Below are 9237 nucleotides of genomic sequence, written 5' to 3' on the forward strand. Positions count from 1 at the left end.
GCATCAGAGGATCATTCTACCAAGCTTCAGGAACCATCGTCATCACAGCCTCAGGTAAAGATCTGCCTGCCACAACTAAAAGTTCTCCCTATCATTCAACCACCAGCTTCAAAAGCCATGATAAGCATATTGTACTCTGTCAAGTAGAATCTCGACGGTCAAAGGCCATTTCTTTCTAAAATAAAACCAATGTGTCTGCTGTATGTAAAAGTGAGCAGTGTAGGACCATCCTACGGTTCCATAGTACACACTTACCAACAATAGAAATCTTTCTTTTTTGGGGTATCAGAGATCATCCTACCACGCTTCAAGAACCATCGTCTGCCATGTCAAAAATTCTCTGTATCATAGACATCTTTTCCTTGCGATAGGATACCAGCGGTAGAAATCTTTCTTTACCTGTGGCATCAGAGGATAATTCTACCACACTTCAGAACCATCGTCATCAAAGCCTCAGATAAAGATCTTCCGTCTGCCATGGCTAAAATTTCAAGAACACAATCAACACTTCCTGAATCAGGCAACTTTGATTAAACCACAGCATATTATTTCTTCAGTTCATCTCCGAACACTGAACTATGCATAACTTCTTCTCGAGCTATCATGAGATTTACATTTCCCTGAAGAGTATCTATCTCTCCATTATGGGCCAAGTACAGCAAAGGATAAGCTCTTTTCCAACTTGGGAACGTGTTGGTTGGGAGTACGGTGTGCACCAATGAAAGATACGTACCATAGTTACGATACTTCAAATTCGGAAAATATGTCCATAATTGATTGGGCTGACTTTTGTACACAACAGTTTTCGTGGAGAATGAACAAATGTTAAATCTCGTTCTGGGCCTTGGAATCCTGTGAGTAGCATCCTCCGCAGAACAAACATTTGTCTTCGTAGTTTTCCATCATCATGGTCTCTTGTCGCATAAATGGCTCGCTGCTTCTTGCATTTCAGTACCTTAACATTACGATTGCAACATCACAATCATTCAAACTCACATGCACAAGTCACAACATCATTTCCACCTCACGCTCATTTAACCTCGCGATAAAAAAAAACCTCCAACATCACGCTCACAACACCCTTTCGACATCACGCTCACTTATCCTCACACTCGCAACATCATTTCAACATCGCGCCCACTCAACCTCACAATTTCAAAATAACTCCAACATCACGCTTACGATACCCTTTCGAGATCATGCTCACAACACCTTTTCGACATCATGCTTACTCAATCTCATACAGTATCCTTTCCATATCACGCTCACTTGACCTTCTACTCAGATCATCTTCGTGACATTACGCTTAATAACTTCACTATCACTTCGTGAGGTTGAAGTCTGGTGCAGTTGATGAAAAATAAAACTATTACCGTAGGGTGATAAAAAAATCGTAGTGTGATATTACTACTATGCTTTGTCAGTATCTCATTGCTAAATATGACTAAAAGATACACACTGAACTTCTAAACAATGAAAACTACTTTGTTCCCTTACAAATACTGGTCAACTTAGAAATTCATTTCGTACGCCAAAGTTTTTACGTTAGTGAAATGTTTGTCCCACACAGTTTCAGTTTCGTATACGATGCATCGAAGACGTGAAGAGCCTTGAAACAAATGTCCACTGTTTTCAGTGGTGACTTAGATCTGTACAGTTTGCAATTCCCTGAGACATAGCAGTCCATAACGTTATATGTGCAGTTGGTTGCAACAATTGAGGAGTTTGATGTAGTAAGGGCGTAAGCGAGTTTACGCCCTTTTTGCATCAAACGCATTTGTGGCTTTTACCATTTTTGTTTAGCCTCCTTGTAACATTTCAGTTCAATATCGTAATAAAATGCTGTATATTACATTGTTTTATGTAAGAAAAAGACACTACTTAAATTTTCAATATCGTTTTACTCCAACTGAATGTTTCAGACTTACGCCCTTATTGCCTCAAACTCCTCAATTGGTAGTGGCTGTACTGTTATATTCCTTAAGGCAGAATAAACTTCCAACATATCCGATATATAATCAAGTAACCTTTGACAAGAATAAATAAGGCTTAATATATCTTGTATATTGATATCTTCAAATAATAACTGCTTTTGTATCAGTCAGTATTTCAAATTTGTAAACCAAGTAACGTATTTTAGGCTTGAAGATTTTCGTTTCTGTGAAAAGTATAATCCAAAAATTTGGTCCCTCTAAAATAATGATGTGTGCAGGGAAGACTACCACGTCAAGATTAGTGTCTCTTATTTTCATTTTCAGAAAAATTATTTTCTTCCAACTAATCTTGATGTAATTTCGAGTATTGTTAAAACAATGACGGTTTTATCAAATGCAATGATTTTCTTACGTTAAAGATATCCAATAATTAACTAATGTCAACGAAATATTTTTACAAATGCCGTTTGTTTTTCTTTTGTTACATCATGTCCTTTTATCATAGTAGAAATTTGCTAATTTTTTTACGTCAACAAACTGTAATGGTGTTTTTTTCTTTTATATATTTTACAAAAATAATGGAAAATAGATTTTGTTCTTTAAGAGTGGTATATTACTTCATTTCTCTTACTTCAATCTTGTGTATTTAGATACAAAATAGTACCATGTAACTTGTAATGTATAAACATTGTGTAAAAAATAAAAAAAGTATGTTTCCCGTCATTTTAATGTTTCTTTTACATGTCAATTGTCATTCTTTTACGGGGATGATACAAAATTCATGTAACGAGCTATATTGAGCTGAGAATAACATGATTAATTGAAATACTGATATATTTCAATTACTGATACTTAGTACTTCAACAATCGGTCGACTCTAGCACCACAAAACATCTAGCACTGGACACTGATCAATTTAGCAACAAGTATGGAAGCATGATCAAACTTAGAATTGTGAAGCACAATGTAATTTTTTGTATGAAAGGGGATACAAATCATTGTCAATTCACTATAAACAAGGTGAAGGTGTAAAATATTGTTCACAGAATCGTGTGAAATATTGACTTCCTCAAGAATGCGTTAAGATTGTTACTCGCCTGACATCTTGAGTCGTCGTTTCCACTCGGCGTGTTCTTCCCGGAAGTGGTTGTTTGAGACGTGGCCAGCCCGCTGGTCATCTCTCACATTCTTAATTTTCGAAAACATCGGAACATGACACCGTCTCCAGACACATATCAACTTTACCATATTTCCACATCTGTTGCTATCTTACTGCCTGCCCCACTCGATGACGTTTTGTGATGTTGCACTGTACTGTTTGTTAGAAGTACTATACATTAAATTTGTAATATATAAGAATTATAAGCCATTAATTGTATTTCTTCATTATATGCACTATTTTTTTTTTTTTTTACTCTCCCTTGGATAGTAGCAGATTTAGTGTGCACGTTAACAATGCTGCACTGCATTGCTGTTCTACTAACTTGAACACTTCTAACAAGCAAGTTTTTCCAAGTGCCACATTCCAATTTGCTTGAAACTTCTGCAGCGAATGAAGCAACCAAAACTAACATATATATATATATATATATATATATATATATATATATATATATATATATATATATATATATATATATATATGTTGGCGAACGCGTGGGGTAAAAGGAAACATCCACTAAACTGCGAATATAGAACAATTATGACACCTTTTAGAAAGGCCATAATTAGCAACGGACAACGTAGATTTTTTTGAAACTTCTGTAATGAATAAAGCAAGTAAAAGTAGGATATGCGTGTTTTTTATATCGGTCAAAGTGGGCGATGAATTGGAAAACACCCACCTTTATTCACTGCATGAGTTTAAAGCAAATTCGCATTGTCCGTTGTTAGTCATGACCTTTCTAAACAGGTGTCACATTTCCCTTTGTTCGCTGTTTCATTTCCCACGTTGACCGATAAAAATAAAACTCATGTGTTCTACTTTTAATTCCTTTTTTTCACTGTAGGAGTTTCAAGCAAATCGGAGTGTGACACTTGGAAAACCTTGCTTGTACGTAAAAGTTTTTATGTGGAATTTTCATATGAAAGCTTGTAATTTAAACCTTCGCTGACTGTACAACACATGTTAAAACAAAAGAGAGGATGATGACAAAGGACACAGTAATAAGGTGCTGTGTCTGCTGCGTCACAAGATAGTGTCTAAAATGGTAACGATCATTAAAGTATTCCGATACTTGTCCTTGGTGGTATGTACCACCATCCTGTTTCTTAAATGTTGCATAATAACAATCCAGTGTAATATAGGTAAGGTTCGCAGTATGGCAACAGTCACCATAACAACACTTTAGCCTCAACATATCAGTATTGTTGAAAACGCAATGCTTACTCATGTGTTATGTAGGGTAACAATACTTGTATAGTTGTATTTATAATGCGCATAGTTCCTACAGCATAAAAGTGTGGCTGAGGGGGACAATACTAATTTTCAGGTAATGTTATGACAACAATGTTTATAGCAAACACAGTACTGAAAATACTTGCAACGTCATAAGGTATGGTCAATAATAACACATGCACATGTTACATCAACCACGTTGGGAACTTGAATATGATTAGAACAATTATAAAAATCGGTGTCATAACACATACTGTATTATTAGGACAGCTACAACAATAGTAAGACTATTCATGGCTTTGGATTGACTATTTTAACAAAAGAGACACTGACCAAAGCTTAAAACCCACTTTATTTTAAATTATAATTTGTAACTGTTTCGGATATCTAGCATATCCGAAACAGTTACAAATTATAATTTAAAATAAAGTGGATTTTAAGCTTTGGTCAGTGTCTCTTTTGTTAAAAAAGCTACAACAAATCTTCTGATGGACTCCATAAATCTTATTTCGAAATACACCACGCAGATAGTTTGTTCACATTTTTATATGAAATGTTCCTGTTCACGATTTGTAAACAATTTATACCAAGAACAAAATTGATGGAGCCAACTTTGCGTTCTTGAAAATAACTCACAAATTGGAAACAAATCATGCAATTAGTTTTATCGTCATTCTTCAGATTATTCTCATAAAAATTTCGTTTGTCCATGATTTGTGAACAATTTATACTATAAATAAAATTGTTGATTCCAACGTCACGTACCTGAAAAAAAGGTCGTCAAACGAAAATAAATTATGCAGATTGTTCACATGCAGATTTCGTCTGTTGACGATTTGTAAGTAGTGTATATCGAAAACAAAATGGGCGTTGCAAACTTCTAGTAGCAGGACACATTTTGAGAAATAAAACAAGTGACTTTCGTTTCACAGTGTGAAACTTAATTCATTATTTGAATTTGAAAAAATGAAATGAAATTTTTGAGTTTTACGTCCCACGGTTATGCCGGTTAGGCTAAAGGAGACGGTGATGATGAGTAATGAATGAAATTGTGGAATGAAGAAAGGTGGAGGAAACGGGAGAACCCCGAGAAAACCCACGCACACGGTGTTTGTCCACCACAAAGTTCACTTGGCGGGGGCTGGGATTGAACCCGAGACCCCAAATTATTTGAATTTGGTGCCAACTCTTATCCCAAGGAGCTTCCTCCCTTTCAGTGGGTTCAGAAATCTTTTCCCAGATACTTGGGATTGCAATTTTTTCCCAGTCGCCGTTCAATCCCCCTGCAGGCAGGAATCTGACATCCCCCTCCCGGTAGAACCTCCCAAGCAATACGGAACTTCCTATAATTAATGTAGAGGTACACTGTACATTATCAGAGCCAATGACTGATGTAGACTGCTGAAGCAGACATGTTCATTTGGGAGCCGTGTCTCCTCTGGTAGACTCACCCAAGCAATAGGGGACTATCTATCTATTACGTGTTTACGTACTACGTACACGCGCCGTAGCTAAATCTACATTCCGAACCCATGGTATGTGTTAAACCGCCATTGGAAGGAGCCTCCACACCCTCCCTCGGTACGGTCGTTGAAGCAATACGTAACTTCTTTTTATTACGTTAGAGATATATCGTTCATTACCAGACCCAATGGTTGATGTTGACTGTCTCCCGTTAAAGACAATGACCATTTGGGAGCGTCGGCCCCCGCGCTAATGTCGTAAGATTCAGTTATTATTTCAAGGAATTAAGCATTGTAAATGATGTTTGCGATTGCTACTGAAAGAGATTTATCCTATAAAGGAAGAAATCATAAGACAAAGAGAGGAGGGGAATACTGTTTATTGTTACATTATCCTAGTTTTCGTTTAATTTAATGATGGAACGGCAGCCCATTTCACTAATTTGTTGTCAGTTTACTAACATCATAATAATGCTTAATGAAGGTACCTGTAGCAGAGAGGATGACATTGGCGCCAAGATAGCCCCACCTCAAATATCATCCCCTGTTTCTCGAAAATTATCAGGGTACAAACAAAACTTGTATCGGTACAAACGGAACAACGATTTGCTTTCAAATGGTGTATTTCAATTTTTTGTGCTGTGATACGGGGGGCTATCTTGACACCAAGATAGTCCCCCAAATGCCATTCCCTCTTTCTCGAAAACTATCAGGGTACAAACAAAACTTTTTTCGGCACAAACGGTACAAACAATTTGCTTTCGAATGGTGTTCAATTTTTGTGCTGTGATACGGGGGCTATCTTGGAGCCAAGATAGCTCCCCCCAAGATAACCTCTATTTTCGGTACAAACGGTACAAACGTAGTACAAACGAATTACCTAGTCATTGTTTCAATTTTCTAAAATTGCGGGGGGGGGGCTATCTTTCCATACATCATTAAAGCTTGGGTGGTGTCGACAGAAACGTTTGTTCAGTGCATACTGATCGTTACTTACTCGAGAAAAACAGCACCAAACTTTGCTGCGCTTTCCTTTAACTTAAGCTATAGTCAACAGGTGTCGCTAGTATTGAATATGATGGTATTGATAGCCGTGTAATGAGTGTTACACTTCTTAGTTCGGTTCTTAATAATAATATTCAACACGATATATAGCTAATTAGAATGTATACAAAAAAGAATTTTCCAGACTCTTAAAATTATATAGTATTCTACCATATGCAGCCTTCTGCTATTGTTACAAAACATTTCATCAGTTATATTCATCTCTAAGGGATTTCTCAACTATTAAAGTGTTGTTGCTGAAAGAAATTCTTTTTGAAAGGGCAAGGTAGTAAAATATCTTTGTCCCTAGAAAATTTTCCAAGTATCTAAAGTAGTAGTAGCATTATCATCCTGATAAATCATGCTGTTATATTCCTACTCTACGTAATTTTCCAATTAAATTTGAGCATTATTTTCTCATGCAAGAACATTTTTTTTTTTAAAAAAAGCCCTTGAAAGTTACTATAATCAGTAAACAATTTTGAGCTATTTGCGAAGCCAAACAAAATTAGTACCTAGAGCTCACTCGTCTGTAGTATGCCTAGGGTTGCCAACCGTCCGGTATTCTACCTGACAACTCGATTTTTAACTTCCTTGTCCGGTATCCGGTACGACCTCAAAACCGAAGTAAAATGTCCGGTAATGTCCTATTCTCTGTTCTATTCAGTGAACTGACGAAAGGAATCGTTTGTCAATGAACATGGTTAAAGAAAAGCTTATGATTTGCTTTTATATCAACCTATCTTGTGCGGAATTTGCTGAAGAGTTGAAGACAAGAACATTTACTGAAATTATCAAGATTGCTAAAGGTCAACAAAAAGTATATTATCAAGAGTGCAGCTAGCACTGTTTCATCCTTAGCTACATATTCCAATTAAATAATGCATCTAGATCCAGTGAAAGTATGTAGGCACGAAACGAAATTAAAATGAAATGTTTTAGTTTAACGTCACGCGATTATGTAATTTAGGCTAAGGGAGATGATGAAAGCAATTGAATGATGATGGAAGAATTGGTGGAATGAGAAAAAGGGAGGAAACGGGAGTACACTCAGAAAACCCATGGACACGAAGATGTCTACCACAAACTTTCTTCCCCGAGGATCGAATCAGGGACCCCACGCACCAGAGGTAAGCCCTGTACACTGAGCCACCATGCCTCGAAAAGTATGTAGCCATTATGAGACTTTACCAGCCTCAAGTGCCCCCGTGTAGCGTAGTCGCTAACGCTCTTTCCTTCGGTGCGAGCGGTCCCGGGATCGATTCCCGGTGGGGTCACTCGGTCGAAAAAGTATAACACGCTTTTTCAGGCCAGCCACCCTCAATGAGGTTTTCCTGGGTTTTCCTCATTCACACCAGGCAAATGCCGGGGTGGTATCTAACTTATAGGTCCCAGGTCGCTTCCTCCTTTCCCCAATCCTTTCTTCCCTCCCTTGTACCGGATTGTGTGCTCGCCGAGGGACATCATCCCTTAAAAACGTGAAGGGCTAAATGGCCTTAGATGTCGAAAGACCAAAACATCGAAATCCTAATCCTAGTCTTAATTACCAGCCTCAACGAAGTATAATTGATGGTGGACTATCAACATTAGGCATGCCGACTGAAACGAAACTGGAGTAAGTATATTTAATAAATACTTTAAAAGTAACTGAAGTTATTATAGTCGAACTTCGAATCGCTCACTTTTATGTGAAATAACCACTTTTAGGTTGTTGACATTTTTGACGAGCGATGACGTGACAATCTTAAGAGTATAACCCTAGTAGCTAGAAAGCTTTCGGCCAGTTGGCGCATGCTTGGCTTTTGGCTTTCTACGCTTGCACTTGAAACGCATGCTTTCATACAATCTGCCTTTTGTTGTACTTGTAAGTGATGCTTTAGACCCTTCGCAGAGCATCATAGCATTACTGGCCGTTCATTGGATGTTGACTTGACTTGTAAAGCGCTTGCATCAATCTTGAATAGAAAACTTGACGCAAGGTTGCCCCCATGTACTCTAATCCAGCTTGCGGCATACTTCCACATTTTCCAATCAAGCTGGATGCAAGTTCGGCCGACTTACAATTCAAGCTTACAGCAAGTAGTTCGCAAGCTGTCTCTGCTACTAGGGAAGTATTCCAGGAGGATGTCCGGTATTTTCTATTTTCAGAAGTTGGCAGTCTAAGTATGCCACGAGTTGGCACTATTTTACCCGAATTCGGTTCTAATTGGCTGAGAAACGTCACTTAACCTGATCCGCGTCATAGGGGCCAACGCGCTCTTGATTTTGGCAAATGTTCCTTTACCCACCTCAAAATTTTGGGAGTTGTATGAGACCACCCTCACTACATTTTGCAAATTATCAATTTAAAAAAAAAAATGATATGGTATTATAGGACCAGAGTATTTATTAGTGTTAA

This window comes from Thermobia domestica, chromosome 17 (assembly GCF_964235325.1).
Source record: "Thermobia domestica chromosome 17, izTheDome1.hap1.1, whole genome shotgun sequence".
NCBI lineage: Eukaryota > Metazoa > Arthropoda > Insecta > Zygentoma > Lepismatidae > Thermobia > Thermobia domestica.